A 22,500-nucleotide genomic window follows, 5' to 3' on the forward strand; every position below is an offset into this window, starting at 1 on the left:
AGAAATCTAGACTTCTATAAGAACATTTCAACATAATGTTTAACATTCGTACAGGTTTAAAATCTCTTCGTTCATCTCTCCATTTGAATGAAACCGACTCCGCTTACAGAAATCTAGACTTCTATAAGAACATTCCAACATAATGTCTAACATTCGTACAGGTTTAAAAATCTCTTAGTTTATCGTTCAACTTTGCTAAATATGACGGAGAGATAATTTGATATTTGGGAGATTTGAAAATTCAAATACTCTAACCGAAGTCGTTTTTGAACTCAAACGAACTCAACTGTCGTCGCTGGTGAAGCCCGTGGTAGCCCACTGTGATAAGCCCTGAAGAATTAGGGTCAATTTTACATCCCGAAGCGTCTACGAAGTCGGAATGGCTCACCAGCGCTTCTAACCTAATGCATCACCTCGCGTTCTTCCGCAGAATCTTCCAGAGTTCTCGATGTCGTCGTTTTCCAGATTCTTATATCCTTATGGTACCAATTGGTACTTATCCTTTTGAGGACTACTGACTGTTTTATGCAGTCGATGATTTAGGGATTTTAAGGAACATCCTTACGGACCAGAGCTACACAGTTTTTTTTTTGTTTTTGTTTTTTTTTATCAAAGACGTCCACTATCCCTACGTTCTGCTATACTCTTCAAAACAATCCTTTTACCTCCTTATTGTCTTAAAAAACTCAATGTTTCGATTAACTTCATCGCTTCGATGACGAACTTTAGAAAGTCCATTTTTGCTAGTGACCATTGATTTAATTCATTTTAGGGAAGAATGATAACAACTCTGGACCTTGACTAGAAAGAAAAAAATACCTCGAAAGAAATACATCACTACTTTATCAAATGCCGCGGGAGATGACGACATGGCACCCTATTGCATAAGGATAATTACCTATTATATCTTCTCTGTTTATCTATTTATCGGTTTTTATTATCATTATTATATTTTTTTCGACCACTTGGAACGCCCCGAAAATTCATAGAACTCCACTTCAGTAAGAAAGAAAAAATAAAGAAACAAATAAATAAATAAATAATGAAATATATTTCAGGTCAATGTGTCCTGTCTTAAGCTGAATAAAATCCACAGGCACGAACGAGAATATATTCTGTGAAGGTATCAACATGAAAAACGGTACGACATCCAATGGCTTCTGATACTGGTTCCAGTCGCTGACTACGCGTTGGGTGGAGTTAGTTCTACCTATTATAAGCTCAGATCGATGTCCTGACAGCCATATGGGGCTATCACACTGGGCAATTTTTTTCCTTCAACATCCTACCAAACTACATTTGAATAAGTAGAATATGATTTTCGTTTACAGAAATCTAGACTTTTCTATGAACGTTCCAGCAGTTCGTCTAACATCCGTATATGTATACAATCTCTTAGTTCATTATTTAGTTTTGCTATATACAACGAAAAGATAATTTGATATTTGGAAATTGTTAAATTCGAATGTTTGTAACCGAAGTCGTTTTTACTCAAACGAACTTTTAACGGTCGACGCTGGGGAACCCTGTGGAAGCCAAGTATGATAACGTCTTTAGTTTTGCTGTATTTCTTGAAGAAGGTTGAAGAAATCATTAACGAACAAAAAAATATTGTTTAGGAGCAGGCGTTGGAGAAAATGATGGGACTTATCTTGACTGCAAATCTCAAAAGAAGCCGAAGAAAAAACTCAAACATTCTCTCGTTCTTACAATGCGAATGTCTCTATCCTCAATTGGCCACGTTATTCCTAATGCTTTCGTCATGTACAATACGATGCATGACTGAGGTAATGATGGCCTAGTGGTTGAAGTATCTATTTTTGTCTTAATGGACGCGACCATGATTCTTTGAAGACTGTTACTAAGTATTTTCTTTAAGATTTAGTCGCGAGTTTCGTTAATTCATTTGTTACTTAGCTCAGACGCTTGGTTAAGCAAATCGCTAAATGACTAATCAAAGCAGATTCAAACCGCTTGACAATAATTTAGGTTCTTATCCCTTCAAGGCATTGGGGTCGTCTTCTGGCGAGCAATAAATGATTTTATTCGAGTAAGGAACAGGCCATGAAGAGGAGATCTCAGTAGTTTTTGTTGATTGCCTTTTATCCTGGTAACACATGATGTAGGCTATGGAAATTATATATTATATATATACATATATACATTTATATATATATATATATATATGTGTGTATGTATGTATGATGTGTGTGTGTGTGTGTGTGTGTGTGTGTGTGTGTGTGTGTGTGTGTGTGTGTGTGTGTGTGTGTGTGTGTGTGTGGTAATTCAACATGGTCTTGTATCACGTGTTGGACTCGTGACCGACAGTTATTAACCTCCCGGATGAGACCTCAGAGCTCGCATGACCGGTCTATGGGTAATACTGTGACCTTACACGCACACACACACCCAACTCCCCGCCCACGAGAGTTGGAGTAACAACCCGCAGCGCAACGATACTAAAATTATTCCAGAAGGATTCGAACCCGGATTTCCGTAGTGGCAGGTGAGAACTCTGACCACTGCACCACGAGTGTGTGTGTGTGTGTGTGTGTGTGTGTGTGTGTGTGTGTGTGTGTGTGTGTGTGTGTGTGTGTGTGTGTGTGTGTGTGTGTGTGTGTGTATTTACCTAGTTGTACCTAGTTGTATTTTACATTTTACGGGAAGGGGAGCTATGCTCGTGGTGTCCCGTCTTCATATCTCATTAATTTTATCTAGACTGTTTTTAAATTCATGTATTGTTTTTGCTCACACCACTTTCTCATCTAACATGTTCCAAATGTCTATTACTCTGTGTGTGTGTGTGTGTGTGTGTGTGTGTGTGTGTGTGTGTGTGTGTGTGTGTGTGTGTGTGTGTGTGTGTGTGTGTGTGTGTGTGTGTGTGTGTTTACCTAGTTGTAATATACGGGAGGGGAGCTATGCTCGTGGTGACCCGTCTTTGTATCTCTCCGCATCAAGTTTTATCTTAAAATCTTATATAGTGTTTGCACATACTGTTTTGTTGTCTAATTTGTTCCTTTATATATATATATATATGTGTGTGTGTGTGTGTGTGTGTGTGTGTGTGTGTGTGTGTGTGTGTGTGTGTGTGTGTGTGTGTGTGTGTGTGTGTGTATGTGTGTGTATGTATGTGTATGTATGTGTGTGTATGTATGTGTGTGTATGTATGTGTGTGTATGTATGTGTGTGTATGTATGTGTGTGTATGTGTGTGTATGTATGTGTGCATGTATGTGTGTGTATGTATGTGTGTGTATGTATGTGTATGTATGTGTCTGTATGTATGTGTGTGTGTGTGTGTGTGTGTGTGTGTGTGTGTGTGTGTGTGTGTGTGTGTGTGTGTGTGTATGTATGTATGTATGTATGTATGTATGTATGTATTGTTCAACTGACTGGTACCCGTTGAGTGAATGGATTAAGGGGGAGGAAATGAGTGTGCTCTTTGAATAGCTTGGGAATTTGAGATGATGGGAGGACGAGGTCAAAAAACGGACGGACGGCGTTGGGCAGGGCGAAGGAGGAGGGCATAGGGAGGAGTGTTGGGATAGGGGGGGGGAGAGTGTGGGGGATGGAGGGTAGTGTGGGGGATAGGGGGGGAGTGTGGGGGACAGGGGGGGGAGTGTGGGGGATAGGGGGGGAGTGTAGGTGGTGAAAAGGATGGAAGAACGGCCCGGGACGAGTATCATGTTGGACGAATTTTCCGGGTCATAATTTTTTTCTGTTTATCTACTTGTTCGTTTGTTATTTTCTTCAGTGAGGCATTTCATTGCCGTTTAATGTCATTTCGATATGATTTTTTTTTATATTATTTGTAGAGTAGCCTCCTATACATGAATGAATGAATATATAGATATATAGCTTAATTAGTTAATTGATTAATTGGTTAATATATAGTACATAAGCTCGGAAATAAGTTCAAATAAAGAAGTAAATGGACAGTTTAATAATCGGAAATATTAAGTGAACAAACAAAAGATAAATAAGTTGAAATGAATATAATTATAAAATCATAAGCGTATAGATAATAGAAGCCTGTAAAAAATATCTACGAAAATAGGGGAAAATATACCCATTCGAAGTCAGGTTCCGGTGTAAGAAAGATATTTTGGAATTACTTTCTCAATGAGGTTATGTCCCAGATAACTGAGAAAATGTCAAGAGGAAGTTCCAGAACTTTCGAATGAAAAGAAAAGGAGATTCTAGTGTTTGAATCATGTAAAAGGTATTTCCATAGAAAAAGGGTTGAAAAAATTAATTTCGGTGGTCCGTGGTTTCATAAAAATGGAAAGGATGCATAATTAAACTGAATTACGAACAGTAACGATGAAAAAAGCAATAGGGAAAATACACACAAGATGTTGCTGCAGACATGAGAAAAAAAAACTAGGTAGTGAGCTTTAAACTCTACCATGAAAAGAAAGAAAGAAAAAAGAAAATTAAGCGAGTCACTCCATATGCGAGATGCGTACTTCATACAAAAACGAACACATCCCCTGTAAAGAATCTGTATCTGAGCTTAGAACATTTGAACTTGGCACTGAACACACAACTTCATTCATTAGATCCATTCTACCAATAGCAGATACGAGTTTCCGGCTGATCTCACGCTTTAAAGATAGATTGAAATACGCTAAAAAATGTATCAAACGTGATTCTGCAAAATGTGATCGTCATACATGAGGAGCGAGTAATTCTAAAAGGTCGTATCGAATAAAGAAAGAGAAAACGAGACTTGGTGTCATTGAATGGTATTCGTTTTTAAGAAATTTTGGATTTCAGAATTTTGAAGTTAAGTATTATGCAGCTGTCTTTAAGAAATTTTGGAAGTTAAGTATTATGCAGTTGTCCTTAAGAAATTTTGGATTTCAGCTTTAACGCTACTCTTAGGAATTGGGTGGAAAAATGTGGAGAGGTATAGCCATCATAAACATGTCATTGTGACTATGCGTTCTTGACCACCACGGCCTTGTGCGATTCATCATGGTCTTGGATCACGTGTTGGACTTGTGATCGACAGCTATTTCCCTCCCGGATGAGAGCTCAGAGCTCATATATGACTGATCTATGAGTAATGTTGTGACCTTACACGCACACACACACCCGAACTCCTCGCCCACGAGAGTTGGAGTAACGACTCGGAGCGCAGCGATACTGAAATTATTTCAGCCCTGGGCGGGATTCGAGCCCGGACCTCCGTAGTGGCAGCCGGGAACTCTACCGACTGCGCTACGTGTGTGTGTGTGTGTGTGTGTGTGTGTGTGTGTGTGTGTGTGTGTGTGTGTGTGTGTGTGTGTGTGTGTGTGTGTGTGTGTGTGTGTGTGTGTGTAAAGAAAATACCGAAAAAAAATACAAGTTCTAATACCACCAGTCCCCATTGCAAAATGTGAAAAAGTCGATCAAAAAATAATTTGCTAAACTTTCCCTTTTCCACTTACTGCCTCATATCAATTTGTAGAACTCCTAACTCCACCACTCCACCACTCCACCACTCCACTCTCGTGGCATTCTCCACTTCCGCCCCACCATCAGCACCTTCCACTATGTCCAGTACGATTACCGTTCGCATCCTGGTTTCCAGGCATTTCCTATAGACCAAATGGTCCCTCCTTCACAAAGTTTCACATACCTTCCCAACTTCGATTTACCGTAAACTTCTTTATCTTGACATCTTCTATCACCTATTTTTAGTCTTTCTCTTCTTCTTTATTCACCTCCATACCTTTTCCATAGTTGTCATGCATTATATTCCTTCTTTATCATACGAGGCATCCAGAAACAGAGGGGCATCCAAGCCAAGGTATAGCTTTTGAGAAAAACGCTCTCAGTTTTGAATTTTGAATTTCATCGTATTATCTGTGCTTAACTCGAAGGCAGTAAAAGTGACGAGGATGCCCCTCTGTTTCTGAACGCCTCATACCTTCTACCATCTTTTTCAAGTCCTTTCTGATTTCCTGTAGATATCGTCTTGTTCTTGAATTATCCTATTTAGTATAGAACATAACGCTTCCTTAGATATATCTTCATTACCTTGTTATATAGACCTGAATAATCTATTTTTTATAGGTCATTATCACTTCCTTTTGAGACAATCTAGCCCGAATTCGGAAAGCAAGTTGCTATCCTGGTAACTTTGTTAGTAACTGAAAATGACTTAGGATGTCGCTGATCAGGAACGTTCCTGTACATTCCCCGACGTCAACTCGCGAAGCACAGTTTGACGCAGACTACGTTTCACCAAACCTTTTACTCACGGAAAGCATCTAGCAAGTGATATCGAGTATAATGAAGTTCTACAATGGTAAACGTAAATGTGTTCCTTCCTTTAAGGAAGATTAATAGTTGTACTACGTCAATCATAACCTTCGAAATGACTACTTCGGTCACTGGAAGAAGATGCAAAGATTATACATCGAATGATTTTATTGTGTTTTCTTGCAAACCCGACAAGTAGGACAAGTACAATACTAATGGGATACAGCTCGGGCTTCCCTTATGTGGAGTACCGACTCGCATGTTTTATGCAGTCGATATTTTAAGAGACTTTAGTGACGCCCCTACGGATCAGAGGCACGTAGCATTGTTTTATGACTGGAGACTAATCGGTAGTCAAGAAAGAATGCAGGTTATTTTCAGTTTCTGTTCTTCCTCCGTTCCACTACCATTCTTGGATTTCTACTTGACTATCTCATTGGCTCAACCTCCTTGGTGTGATATTACCCACAATGGTAGAAAATCTCACCATCCCACTCCCACGCAGTGGGAAGTCAGAAACCTCTGATAGAGATTTATTTTATCTTATTTTTCATCATCATCATCATTATTATTTTATTTTATTTATTATTATTTTTTTTTTTTTTTTTTTGCCGGTGCTGGGTCGCCTCCCCGCCTGGTCAGGGCTGTCGAAAACCAAAGCGCCATAACCCGCAACGGATTCCGGGAATCGAACTCACGACCACCTGTTCATGAGTTCGACACGCTATCCACTGGACTAACCACCCCCCATACACACACACCTGGATAGCTCTCATTACTGTTAATATACAAAAATCTCTAAGACATTTACTTACATTATCTAAGGTCTTTCTTATTCCTAGATGACCTTTTAAGGAGGCGGTATACGCGACCTTAAATGTACTCTCTCTCGAAGTAAGCTATTTCTTATTCCTAGATGACCTTTTAAGGAGGCGGTATCCGCGACCTTAAATGTACATTCTCTCGAAGTAAGGTATTTCTTATTCCTAGATGACATTTTAAGGAGGTAGTATACGCGACCTTAAATGTACTTTCCTTCACAGTCTAGGAAATTAAATATACAAAAATCTCGAAGATGTTTACTTACATTATCTTAGGTATTTCTTATTCCTAGATGACCTTTTAAGGAGGCGGTATACGCGACCTTAAATGTACTCTCTCTCGAAGTAAGCTATTTCTTATTCCTAGATGACCTTTTGAGATAGTATACGCGACCTTAAATGTACTTTCCTTCACAGTCTAGGAAATTAAATATAGAAAAATCTCGAAGAAGTTTACTTACATTATCTAAGGTATTTCTTATTCCTATTCGACCTTTTAAGGAGACGGTATCTGCGACCTTAAATGTATTTTCCTTCGAAATTTAGGATGTGATTGGTCAAATCAGCTCCTTGTCTTCGCTTTCTTATCAAGAAACCTTTCTTAATATAACCACACATGAATAACGAATTTACCTCTTCAGACTTCTGCAGTTACATAAAGTGAACTAAGGAGAGGCTAATTGTTTTTGACTCGTTATAAAATTTTCTTAAGGAATGAGAAGTGGATAAAGAAGTTTTAGGAGTAACAGGCTCTGGAAAACATAAGGATTACAGATAAGACTTCACACTTCTTAGCCCGGGACTTGGTATCTGGTTGTACAGTCATGGTGGCACGATGGTACGGTCTTCGTCTCATAAAAAGCAAGCCGCTCAGGCGAGGGTTCAAGTCCCAGTAGGAGAGTTTATTTCCATATACACATGTATATAATATATATATATATATATATATATATATATATTATATATATATATATTATTATATATATATATATATGCAAAGTAGACCACTTGAAAAAAAAACTAACGAAGCAGAGCGCTTTCGTATATCACATCTTCAGTGCAACAAGTACTTGTTGCACTGAAGATGTAATATACGAAAGCGCTCTGCTTCGTTAGTTTCTTTTTTCCAAGTGGTCTACTTTGCATAAGTGAACACACGTACCCGTGTTCTTATTAGCATATATATATATATATATATATATATATATATATATATGTATATATAACAAAAATACCACTTATAGATAAGTACCTTCAAGCGCAGATTGTATCAATAGCAACAAAGAACTACAACTTTGGTGACAGTCAAGTCACGGGGGTTTGTTCCCCCTACAATGGTGTCACTTCAGAAGGTGGTGAGACGAGATAATGAAGTTTGCAGGAGTGACGTGGCAGAGGTTGGCACAGCCATGGATGTCATTTGCTTTCGTACAGAAGTGGACACGAAATAGTCGATTGATATATATAATATACACAAGGCGTGCGTGCGTGTGGGTGTGTATGTGTATTTACCTAGTTGTATTTACCTAGTTGTATTTTACGGGAAGGGGAGCTATGCTCGTGGAGTCCCGTCTTCATATCTCATTTTATCTAAACTATTTTTAAATTCATGTATTGTTTTTGCACACACCACTTTCTCATCTAACTTGTTCCAACTGTCTATTGCTCTGTGAGGAAAGCTGTTCTTTTTAAAATCTCTTCTATAGCTGTCTTTTTTTATTTTCTTTCCGTGTCCTCTTGTATTTCTGTCATCCCATTTTATCAGATTCTCTCTATCAGTAATTTCTATGCCTTTCATGATTCTGTAAATAGCTATCAAATCTCCTCTCTCTCTTCTTTGCTCTAGTGTCTGTAGTTTAAGTTTTTGTAGTCTCTCTTCATATGATAGTTTTGAGAGTGTTGGTGCCAGTTTTGTAATTGCTCTTTGTATTCTTTCAAGTTTTTTTATACATTTTTTTGTACTTGGTGACCATATCGTTGCTGCATATTCCAATCTTGGTCTTATCAGGGTGATTAGGATTTTCCTCACCATTTCTTCATCCAGGTATGTAAATGCCACTTTGATTGTTCTTATTAAATTATAAGTTTCTCCAAAAATCTTATTTATATGTTTCTCAGGTGACATATTATTCATAACAATGACTCCCAGGTCCTTCTCATTTTCTACTTTTTTTATTCCTTCTTCTCCCAAATTATATGATCCTGTTATTCTGTTTTTGCTTTTTCCAAATTCCATTATACTACACTTTTTTGTATTGAACTCCATCTCCCACTTCCTACTCCATTCTTGTACTTTATTTAGATCTCTCTGTAGTGATTCACAATCTTCTTCAGTTTTCACTCTTTTCAATAATTTTGCATCATCTGCAAAGAAGCTCATATAGCTTTCAATTCCTTCATCCATATCATTAATATATATAGCAAACATTATTGGGGCCAGGACTGTTCCCTGCGGGACACCGCTTATTACTTCATTCCATTTTGAGTGCTGATCTCTTATCACTACTCTCATTTTTCTTTCTTGCAAAAAGTCTTCCATCCAATTTAGCAATTTACCTTGTATTCCTCCTTCATATTCTAATTTCTTAAGCAACTTCTTATGTGGTACTTTGTCAAAAGCTTTTTTTAGGTCTAGAAATGCACAATCAGCCCATCCATCTCTTTCTTGTATTATATCTATTAGCCTTGAATAGAAACATATTAAATTGGTGACGCATGATCGTCCTTGTCTGAATCCAAATTGCCTTGGATTTAGTACGTTGTTTTTTTCCAAGTATTTTACCCATCTACTTTTGATAATTCTTTCACATATTTTTGCTATTGTACTTGTTAGAGAGACTGGTCTATAGTTGGTAGGTTCTTCTTTATTTCCTCCTTTATATATAGGTACTATATTTGCTTTTTTCCAATCTTCTGGAACTTTTCCTTCTTTTAAGGAACTGCTTATTATGCTATGTATTTTGTCTGCCAGTTCATTCCTGCATTCTTTCAGAATCCAGTTTGCTATTTCATCTGGCCCATGCGATTTTCTGACATCAAAATTACCCAAGTGTGTCAATATTTCATTCTTTGTTACTTCTATTTCTTCCATAGGGGGGACTTTTTCCTTCCACTCAATCTCTTCAGGTTGTATATTTTCCCTTGTAAACACTGATTTAAAATGTTTGTTCATAATTTCTGCCATTTCCATTTCCTCAGTGTATTCAACTCCTCCTTGTCTTAATTTCTCTAAGTCTTGTTTGTTTTTCAGTTTATTGTTTACAAATCTGTAGAATAGTTTTGGTTGATCTTTACACTTTTCTATAACATCTTTTTCATATTTTCTTTTTTCCTCTCTGCACTTTTGTACATATTCATTTCTATAACCAGTATATATTTTCCATTTTTCAGGTCTTCTGTCTTTTTTCCATCTGTTCCAGGCTTTGTCTCTTTTGTCCTTTAACTCCCTACAACTTTTGTTGTACCAGCATTTTACATATTCTTTTTCTTGTTTTTGTCTTGGGACATACTTTTCCACTCCTTTTTTGTAAATTTTTGTCAAAATATTCCATTTCTCTTCCACTGTTGTTTCTTCTTTGTATATTTCTTCCCAGTTTTCTTGTTGGAAGAATTCTCTTATTTTATCAAAGTTTGTTTTTTCATACATCATTCTTCCTTTTCTATATTGTTCATTTCTTTTCATATATTTTTCTTCATTAAGTTCCAGTTCAGTCAATATGTGGTCACTTTTACCTATTGGTGTTTTATATTCAATCTTGTCCACTATTCTAGGTTCAGATGTAATTATTAAGTCTAGCCTCGATGGTTCTTCTTCATTTCTATACCTAGTGTTCTCTTGTATCCATTGTGTCATTGAATGGTCAGTAATCATCTCAAGTAGAGCATTTCCCCATGAGTCATCACCACTCTTTACTGTCATTTCTTCCCAGCAGATTTCTTTGCAATTAAAGTCGCCCATCATAACTATTCTTCCTCCGTCTTCCATTATTTTAGTTAATGCTATCTTTGTGTCCTCTAACATACTTTTATGTTCACTCTCCTCCCATGAGGCTGTTTTCGGAGGCACATAATTGATCACAAATTTTCTGCTCTTCTTATCTCGGTCTTCCACTTCTATCATAATCATCTCTACTGTATTCTTTCCATATATGACACCTTTCACGTTTATATCCTTCTTAGTCAGGAACATAACTCCACCCCCTTGTTTTTTCTCTCTGTTTCTAATCCAATAATTGTATGTATCATGTCCTACACTGTTGGGTGGTAGTGGGCCTTTTAATTTTGTTTCTACAATTCCCATTATGTCCGGTTCTTTTTCTTTCAAATAATCATTCAGTTCATTCAATCCTGTTATCAATCCATCTATATTTGTGTAAGACACTCTTAGTTTTCTGCCACTTCCATTGTATTCTCTGTTTCCCTTATGTTTTTCTTTAGTATGTCGAACTGCTTTATTTTCATGTTCACTACTCTCCAATAGAATCTCTCTTTCTCTGACTCCGTTCTTTCCTCGTTTTTTGCCTTAGCTTCAATTCTTTTCTGCTTTTCTGCCTCTCTTTCCTCCTTATTCATTTCTCTTTTTATCCATACCTTTTTATATTGATCATTTGTTGCTAGTTTCCCTGTCTTGGATAGAATTTTCTCTGCTGTTGTTTGTGACCTGAATTTAATCTTAATTGGTCTGGTCTTATCTGTACTATATTTTCCGAGTCTGAATTTTTCCTCAATTTCCTTTATAATTTCTGGTTCATCTTCCTGGACTAATTTTAATAAACTGCTTACTCTTTCATTTTCCTCCTTGATTCTTGCAGTTCTATCTGGGTTATGTTTCTCTTCCATTCCTAATATAATTATACATTTCTTTTTGTCAGCTAATTCTCTTACTATATTCTCCTTCTGTCTCATCACTTTAATAACTGAGTCTTCATTATGTTCTTTCAATTGCTGTTTGACTATGTCAGTGAATGAAACCTTATTCCCTTCTTGAGTTATTCTCCAATTTTTAGCTTCTGTAGCTAGTTTCTCTCTGTTTTCATTACTATTCTTCTTCAATTTCTCATTCTCCTCCTTTACATTTCCTAACTGTCTTTTTAGGTCCTCTATTTCTTCAGTTAAGTTTCTGTTAGCCTTCTCTAGTTGTTCCAACCTTTCAATTCTTTGAAAAATGGAGTCTACGTTACCTAACTTACGCTCCAAGTCCTCGATCACCTTATCAACTCTCTCCTCTAGTCTTATCAGTCGGGGGGGGGGGGGTTGTGTCCCCCCCACCCTCTTTAAATCCCTGGAACATATTCTCGTCACTTTCTTCTGTATTGCTCCTCTCTATACTTCTAATCTTTACATTTTTATTAGACATTTGATCCTCGCTAAGTCTTTTGTTTACCTTCCGCTTGTCTGGCTGGTCAAAGTCTACTCCCTCCTCATTTCCTTCCATTTCCCTCAGTAATCCCTCCCCTTTTCCTCTTTCCCTACGTTCCCACTACTCCACGAGCAATTTCCCCCCCACCCTGCAAAAACACTAGGCACTTCTCTTTGCGTTGGGATCCACAGACTTCACTTTTCTTCAGAACGTCTTCTAAGCCGTCCATTCGTTGAAGTGTGTGTGTGTGTGTGTGTGTGTGTGTGTGTGTGTGTGTGTGTGTGTGTGTGTGTGTGTGTGTGTGTGTGTGTGTGTGCGTGCGTGCGCATCTGTGAGGGCTGAAGTAATATCTTCCAATATAATAATTATTTGACATAGGCAATAATCCCAATATTGATGAAATACACATAAACTTAACTTTTACGCCACCGTCTCAGACACTTGCAGGAGAGAACATAAGGTTAGAAATGGTTTCTAACAGGCCTAAGAGTGATTGAGAAAACAGAGAATCTAAACCGAGTACACAAAAGCCATATTACTGATTATATGATGCAATGGAACCTTGATATGGAAAAAAAGAATATATAATTACATAAAACACGAAGATAAAACAACTCGTAACACTGAAGAATGGGAATGAAGAGATTGACCGTAAGGTAAACATGGCAACAGACAGACAGGCAGGCAGATGGGATAGGTTTGCAAGCCGGGACGGCAGACGAGACGTTAGTGAGGTATTGAGGCAGAGTGGCAAGCAATTAGGCAGACGCGCTATACAACAGACACATAATCGTGCAGTGTCTGGCAGTTCATGAAAATGGGAAAACATGCGGGGAAGGATGAAGGGAGATGTTAGTCTCAGCCATGCAGGTTGTCCAGTTGGCAGGCAAGCAAATAGGAAGGAAGAAGACAAACACTCAGCAGGCAAAGGAGGGTGTAGACTAGCAAGCAAGCAAGGAGATAGAGGAAAATGGAAGAAGACAGGAAGGAAGGAAGGAAGGAAGGCAGGCAGAAGAAAGAAGACACACTCAGCAGGCAAAGAAGGGTGTAGATCAAGCAGATCGACAAGCAAGCAGAGAAAAAAAGACAGGAAAGCAGGCAGACAAACAGAAGACAAGCACTCAGCAGCCAAACAAGCATGTAAACTACCAAGCAAAGAAAAATAAAGACAAAGGAAGGCAGGACAAGCACTCAGTAGACAAACAAGTATGTAGACTAGCAAACAGAGATAGAATACAAACAAAGAATAATAAATAAATTAAAGAAAGAAGAAGACAGGAAGTAAGGAAGGAAGGCAGGCAGGGAGGCAGAAAAGAACTAAGCGTTCTGACCGCCCGCGAACACCTGGAGACACCACCGCCGCACCTCCTCCTCCTCTTGCCAGCCCGAGCGTGTCTCTCCACAGTTTCACAGTCTAGCCTCCCATTTTTCTGCCTCCTTTCCTCAAACCCGATTTCTTTATTCCCTTTTTCCACACCTTCGGTCCAAATGCCTACCCAAGGCTTGCCAAAAGATCATTTTGGGTTCAAATATCAGAATAAGACTCTTGTTGCCGATTTCGTGAGGAATCACGGGCAGATGCATCGCGTACTCTGTGTTCTTTCGTTTGTTGCCTTCCTCTACCGACAAAACTTGTGTATGAAATGCAAAGATTCCTTTCGTCTTATCATTTAGTCTTCATTTATGTTTAATGTTTTCGTTCTCCTATCACCCTTCGCCCTTTATGATGAAGACAAAAGGAAAGAAGAAATTATATGTATATTAAAAAAAAAACTCACCCAGGTATAGCCTCGAGTAAGAGAGGAAAAACCGTAAGTTTATCGGGAAGTTGATAAACACGACGATTCAGCAGAAACTAAGCTTTTCTTCAAGGAAACTATTAAGCCCTCCTCCACGTCGCTGTTCTACATCCTTTACTGTTCTGAAGCATCCACCCCGACAAGGCACTTCAATAATTTCCTTCTGGTTAACGTCAAATAAACTTTTATCAACAAGAAAATCAAACTACGCATCAATTAGACCCTCACCTGGATGACGTCAATAATAGACTTTGAGACTTTTTTTTCGATCAAGGGCGGGGCCTAATAGTACTCGGGTTAAGCCCAATCTTTCTTGTTTTGGTGTGTATCCGGTGTAGAATTAATCCCGCCCTGATTATTACCGGTTCTTTTAAACACCTGCCGCTTGTGAATCACTTTGTGGTTGAATAAAATTCTCAAGCATTACACGAAACAGAAACACATAAGGTTTGCTACCTATCAAAGAAGGTTGAAACCCTGAACATTACTTTCTCTGCAGTTTTACTTTAAAGAAAAGAACAAAAGTTGCTCAAGACAAGAAAAAGGAAAGGGATATTAAAAGAATTTAAGTGATATTTTTTTCTTCAGCTGAATATAAGGTTATAATTACCTAAAAAGAATTCGAGATACTTTGTAACTGTCTATGAGGAGTATAAGGCTGCTATAATTACATAAGAATAATTAGAGATATTTTGTAATTGTCTATGAGGAGAGTATGTATGTTAGAGGGGACTCATTCTTTAACTGTTGATGGGCAGAATAAAGTGGTGGGGTGATGAGGTAAACACAGAACTACTGGAGTCTTATCACTGACGTCACTTCACCAGAATACTTGAAAACTGAGAAAAATAAATACCTTGTATACTCCAGACGAAGATTACCCCATTCCTTCGCGGTAGATTGAAGGATATACATGTACCGGTACACTGAAAGGACAGAGCATATTCGTAAAATAAAGGGACAAGGAGATACAATGAGGTTAAGAGGGGAGAAAAGTAATTGAAAGAAAATGTGAAAGAGATACATAGAAGATGGAGTGAAATAGAATTGAGGCAAATCTTTTGGAAAAAAAGAAGACAAATTTTTTAAAAGACAAAAAGGTAGAAAATTCAAGAGGTAAAGGAAAATAAAAGACGAAATAAGAATGGAAAACAATAACTGAAAGAAAATAGGGAAGAAGTAGAAAGGAGAAGATGATATAAAGTAACAGTGTAGCAGAAATTTTGGAGAATTTTTTTTTTTTTTTTTTGGGGGGGGAGGAACAAAAGGGGACCAACCAGAAGAGAGGAAGGAGGAGGAAGGAGGAGGAAGGAGGAGGAAGCAAGGAAGGCGTTTGAGGAAGGAGAAGTAAGTGTGAGTATTGGGGTGGAGTTTGTGGGGAGCGAGCAAGAAGACTAGATACACTATAGTAAGCCTTGCAGCCACGCGTGTCCTTCGTTGCACACAGAACAGGGGAGGGACGTAAATGACAGAATTACTCGAGTTATGGCTGCGGTATAGGAATCGTGTTGATGTTGGGAATTTCCATGGTAGTAACCCCGCACGAGCGTATAACGTTACAGACAAGATAGTGTTATCATAAATATACTTGTTTTCTTTTATGCAATTAGACATGATAATATATAGGCACTTGTGTCGTCATTTCCTTTTGTCGTTTGTCATAGCTGATTATTTGAGTGTTGGATATTGTAGTAAATTAGTCTGTATCCCCTGACTTGTACTTTTGTATTCGAGTATTAAGGAGTAAGTTCACTAACAAGCAGACCATGATTCACATATGTAATTTATCAAAGGAAACCAATGATAGTTAATTGCGACACGAAGGTCAGAGTCGTCTTCTCACCATTTGTTTTCATATCCTATCAACATTCTCACCTCCATTTTGAGGTGCAACCGTGAGGGGCTGGCACTCGGTGTACAGACAGATAAGTCTTTCTTAGGTATTTCCTTCTTTTTTTTTTTTTTTTTTTTTCCTTTTTTTTAATGCACGAGAAGAAATGACATCGGTTGACTGCGGGCCTCTTCATTGTCCTCTTCCTCCTATTATCCTGCGAAATACTGAAGAAACAGACTCTAACACAACATAGACAACAACATCTTGGGAAAACCTACGGGGAGGGTACAAGGGTTGTTGCTGAATATTACAGCTTCCGCGTGTTTCCAATCAGTTATACTCGAGTCAACCATCATCATATTACCAACTCGTTTGATGTGACGATTTGAAAGGTTTTTATTTCATCACGTTTTTGATATGGAGACATCGGCGAATGTACGAATACTTGTGGTAGTCCACTTGTATACGGGGCGTCCAGAAACAGAGGGGCATCCCGGCCACTTTTACTGATTTCGAGTTAAACACGGATCGTAAAAGGCGTAAGCCTCGTCTGTACATAATCACGGTTAACCCTAAACCAGTATAAATGGCGGGAATGCCCCTCTGTTTCTGAACGCCTCATACGTGATACGAATGATATAGCAACCGTGTGTGTATTCGCGTGTACATGAAAATGAACAGGTCATACTATTTTATTTGAACAATCTTTGCACATACACCTTAGCGTATAAAGACACGTGTATACAAAGGCACATAAGCCGTATTACTGTAGGGAAGAGGCCAAACGCAGAGTATGGGAGTCCAATATATTTGACGTTTCGCCCAGCAGGGCTTCTTCAGAAATAACATCGATGAAAAACATTTTACTCCTTATATAGCCCGAGCCTTGCGGGGAGAAACAAACATTAAAACGGTGTACACACAATTTGCGCAAATTGCTTGTTACTTGTAATTAAGATTGCCAATGGTTTGTTTATTGTAAAAAATCCACTATTCTGATTTATATTACATTGACTGGTGGTTCACACAAACGTCAACTAAGCCTACTCAAGTCGTGTGACGCCTTCACAATACTCTTTGTAGTTCATCCGATCACAATACATTCCTAGATTGTCTTTAACCAGTCTTTCCTAGGTGTAATCATCTGCGAGCATATGCTCCTGAAGTTTAGAATCAAGAACAAAGTCCCATAAAACAACGCGACCAACATCTATTAGAGTTCTAATCTATAGTCAGCCAGACCCTGTCTTTTCGGTCCTAGTCTAAGTTTTCTTATGATTCAAATGACCTACTAGATCAGAGGTTCTCAAACTTTATTGATTAGTGGCGAACTAATGACATATCTCGGACTTTGACGACGCATGAACTCTACAGTGTAGTGTAAGTTTGGCACCTATTCCACTGACACAAAAATAGACCTTAAGCATGATAATACGAATGTGTGAGTGCATGCGCGTGTAATAATGATAGCAATGATAGTAATTATAGTAATGATAAAAGTTACAATAATGAATTTAAGTGCACATACTTATCCATAAAAATTACCCGCCGCACTTAGGAGATAGCCGCGGCACACAGTTTGAGAATCATTTGGCATCATGTTAGTACGAATACGTGCGTGCATTCGCGTGTAATAAAGATAGTAATAATAATAATAATAATGATAGTAATAATAATAAATTTAAGTACACATACCTATCCCTAAAAATTACGCAGCACACTTTGGGGATAACCGCGGCACACAGTTTGAGAATCATTGTACAAGAGCATTGGATATGCTGTGACTTCTTATGTCTGTTCTATAATCCTGTAGTCCCTTACCTTAGCAGGTCTCATTGTAAATTAAGGAATCAATGTTCGTTCACCTGTGAAAACAAAAGTCAACAGATTCTAGAGTAGAGAAGAACAAAAATAGAAGAGAATGAAAGAAACCATAAGACCTACACTAAGCAGTTCCATATCTCTTACCACCTTCCATCCCTATCCATAAAGTTATTCAATCTTCTCGTAAAGTGACTAACTATTACGACGCTCACTACATTGTTACTAAGTTTATTCTATTTGTTTGTTGGCAAACCATTTCTTGCCCATTTTCTTCTCAAACCTGAGTTTGTCCAATTAAAATCCTACAATGCTACATTAATATGAGGACCTTGCCTGCATCCCTTTTGTTAAAGCCCTTAACCCATTTGAATACCTCTATTAGATCACTCCGCACTCTTCGTCCTTCCAGACATCGTAAGATAAGATGCCTAAGCCTGTAGAGCAGTAGTCCCCAACCTGTAGCTCGCGTGCACCATGGCTCCCTCGTGACCCAATTGTGGCGCCCGCAAGGGTCAACTAGAAAACTGTGAAACATCCTTCATTTTAACATTTCTATATAAGTATATTATATATATATATATATATATATATATATATATATATATATATATATGCGTAAATAACCACTAGGAAAAAGTAAACTAACGAAGCAGAGCGCTTTCGTGTAATTACATCTTCAGTGCAGATACAAAGAAGGAATTATAAGATGAAGAAACAAGGTACAGAATATATGACATAGTGAAGAGGGCATTCGGAGAGGTAGTGGAAGAAGTACACGTGATGGACGTATGGGCCGTCCTGGTAGCCAACAAGTATGGGACGTTTGGGCCGTCCTGGTAACCAACAAGTATGGGACAACTGCTCATAATTTATATTACAATTCAAACAATTTTGAAATTTCATGAGAAATAAAACTATCTAATTTGTACAAACCTTGATGAAGATTTACATTTATCCCCTTACTAGATTTGATCAAACTGCATTCAATTAAATTTCTTTCTGTTATGTTGTTGTTGTATGTGATGACTTTAGCGTTATCCCAGTCAACTGGGTGGTTAAAATGGTTCATGTGGTTGAATATACCGCTAGATTGGTTTCCCTCTCTGACGTATTTCTTATGTTGATTGATTCGTGTTGTGAGTGTTTTAGCAGTCTGACCAACATAAAACTGATTACATGATTTGCAAGGTATTTTGTACACACACCCTTTATTACTATTGACAGAATTATTTATGAGCAGTTGTCTTACAGTGTTCTTGTTATTGAAAACTACATTAATGTTATATTTACGTAACATATTTGGAATATTTTGCAGGTTCTCTTGGTACGGTAAAATTAGCAAGTTATTCATATTGAAAGTTTGAGTTGACCTAAGGTTGTAAAATGTCCTTTTAGCACGATTGTAAGCTTTATCAAGAACATGTGTGGGGTATTGTAGCTTAGTACCAATGTCGTAAATACATCCTATTTCATCATCGATGTACTCTGGGCTGCAAATGCGTAGGGCCCTGAGATACATCGACGCGAAAACAGATACCTTTACGCCATCAGGGTGTGAGGAATAATAGTGTATATATGAACAAACGTTGGTTGGTTTGCGATATACACTAAACTTCAACTCACTTTCACGGCGGTAGATATTACAATCAAGGAAAGGCAAAACGCCTTCTTTCTCTATCTCCACCGTGAACTTAATGGAACTGACCAAATTATTAAGCTTACATAAAAAATCATTTACATTATCTTGAATGGGCCACAGACATAGGATGTCATCAATGTACCGCATCCATGTAATGTTGGGGGGAATGATCTTACTTAAAATTTTGGTTTCAAAAAACTCCATATATAGATTACTCAATACGGGGGAGAGAGGATTACCCATGCTCATTCCAAATTTCTGAGAATAGAATTTATCATTAAATTGGAATTTGCAATCTTTAACACACAATTTGATCAGTTCAATTAAGGTGTCTGAAGGTAATGGTAAATCGTGCTTATTTAACTCTTCTTTAAGATAGATTAAAAGGTCATCCAAGGGAACTTTCGTAAACAAACTAACAATATCATAACTTACCAATTTAAATTCATAGTCTGGTTTTACCTCACTTAGTTTGTTAATGAGGTCCAAACTGTTCTTAACATGTAAAGTGGAAATAGTTCCAACTAGTGGACTAAGAATTATTACCAACCATTTCGAAAGTTTGTATGAAGCTGAACCTATTGAAGAAACGATTGGTCTTACCGGGTTATTTGGTTTATGTGTCTTAATTAGACCATACATGTAAGGCAAAGGAGGGCTGATAGAAATAAACTTTTTTATTAGTTCACTATTTCCACTTAACAATTCTTTTATCTTCTTATTGAAATGGCTATTCACTGATTCAGTAGGATTCTTTAAAAGTTGGACGTAAGTAACTTGATCTTTAAGTAGTACATCCATTTTGTTTAAATAATCATTTTTGTTCATAATTACTACAGCGTTTGATTTATCAGCTTTTGTGATATGTAAATCACTATCCTTTTTGAGAGAATTAATAGCAGTGATAAAACGTTCAGGACAGCTGGGAGGTACCTGATTAGCTAAAGCACCATAAACAATACCTTTACATATATTAACATCATCTATAGGCAGATCTTTATCACATTTTAAATTACAAAAAGCTTTACCAATGTTAATGATGTTAGATGGATTAGAATTATTGGCAAAGCCGAGCCCGAATCCTAATGCTGTGGATAGAACCTTGGTGTATCTCAGGGCCCTACGCATTTGCAGCCCAGAGTACATCGATGATGAAATAGGATGTATTTACGACATTGGTACTAAGCTACAATACCCCACACATGTTCTTGATAAAGCTTACAATCGTGCTAAAAGGACATTTTACAACCTTAGGTCAACTCAAACTTTCAATATGAATAACTTGCTAATTTTACCGTACCAAGAGAACCTGCAAAATATTCCAAATATGTTACGTAAATTTAACATTAATGTAGTTTTCAATAACAAGAACACTGTAAGACAACTGCTCATAAATAATTCTGTCAATAGTAATAAAGGGTGTGTGTACAAAATACCTTGCAAATCATGTAATCAGTTTTATGTTGGTCAGACTGCTAAAACACTCACAACACGAATCAATCAACATAAGAAATACGTCAGAGAGGGAAACCAATCTAGCGGTATATTCAACCACATGAACCATTTTAACCACCCAGTTGACTGGGATAACGCTAAAGTCATCACATACAACAACAACATAACAGAAAGAAATTTAATTGAATGCAGTTTGATCAAATCTAGTAAGGGGATAAATGTTAATCTTCATCAAGGTTTGTACAAATTAGATAGTTTTATTTCTCATGAAATTTCAAAATTGTTTGAATTGTAATATAAATTATGAGCAGTTGTCCCATACTTGTTGGTTACCAGGACGGCCCAAACGTCCCATACTTGTTGGCTACCAGGACGGCCCATACGTCCGTCACGTGTACTTCTTCCACTACCTCTCCGAATGCCCTCTTCACTATGTCATATATTCTGTACCTTGTTTCTTCATCTTATAATTCCTTCTTTGTATCTGCACTGAAGATGTAATTATACGAAAGCGCTCTGCTTCGTTAGTTTCTTTTTTCCAAGTGGTTATCTACGCATTTGTGAACACACGCTCCTAGTGTTTTTATTGCATATATATATATATCTGGGGGAAGGCGCCCTTCGATGTGCTTATAACGATAGATATATTCTTCAGTCTACAAAAGGTTATGATTCACTGCTGTAGAGAGAAGCCACGGCTATTTAAGTTATCGTTCATGTGAAAATCTGTGCAAACAATATCCAAATTTGGTGAGAAACAAAGAAAGAAAAGGAAAAAGGATAAAAGAAATAATAACCAGGAAAAAAAAAATGTAAACCAAAGAAAAATACAAAAGAGGTAGAAAAGGACGACAAAATTTGATGAATACATTATATAAATATATATACATATACATATTACATATATACACATACATATATATATATATATATATATATATATATATATATGAATAAACAAACAAAAAGAATAACCAATCTAACATTCGAGTTAACGAGAAACCGGAAACCCAGTTGTAAATCCGTTAAGATTTGAATATTTGAATTTGAATCGTTTTGACAAAGGGCCCAATATGAAACACAAACGACTCTGCTTCATCGATTAAAGCCACTAGGAGACAAAGGATTCCTTACCAGCAACATCTAGAGGCAAAACCACTCTAAATGGGAACTTACTCTTTTTGTATATGGATCTGTATATGTTTATGTATACGTGTATGTATAATATATATTTTATATATATATATGTATAATTATATATATCATATATATATTTTATATATATATATGTATAATTATATATATCATATATATATATATATATATATATATTATACATACACGTACATATATGCTTATTCGTATGATTATATACATATTAGTTGTGAGAACATGTACATTATTATATATATACATACATATATATATATATATATATATATATATGTGTGTGTGTGTGTGTATGTATATATGCACGTATATACACATATGCATACATATATATACATACAGACACAC

General features: G+C 37.2%; 1 long non-coding RNA gene across 1 annotated transcript in view; it reads right to left on the minus strand.

The window, feature by feature from the left end:
- LOC143033781 (uncharacterized) overlaps nt 1–22,500 on the minus strand; it is a 59,556-nt gene that overhangs the window by 26,599 nt on the left and 10,457 nt on the right. The window contains exon 2 of the long non-coding RNA XR_012967189.1: nt 15,087–15,156. This is a non-coding gene — a long non-coding RNA (uncharacterized LOC143033781). The remainder of the gene's footprint in view (nt 1–15,086; nt 15,157–22,500) is intronic.

Source organism: Oratosquilla oratoria, chromosome 16, assembly GCF_046742065.1.
Source record: "Oratosquilla oratoria isolate Oo_2021 chromosome 16, ASM4674206v1, whole genome shotgun sequence".
NCBI classification, from domain to species: Eukaryota; Metazoa; Arthropoda; class Malacostraca; order Stomatopoda; family Squillidae; genus Oratosquilla; species Oratosquilla oratoria.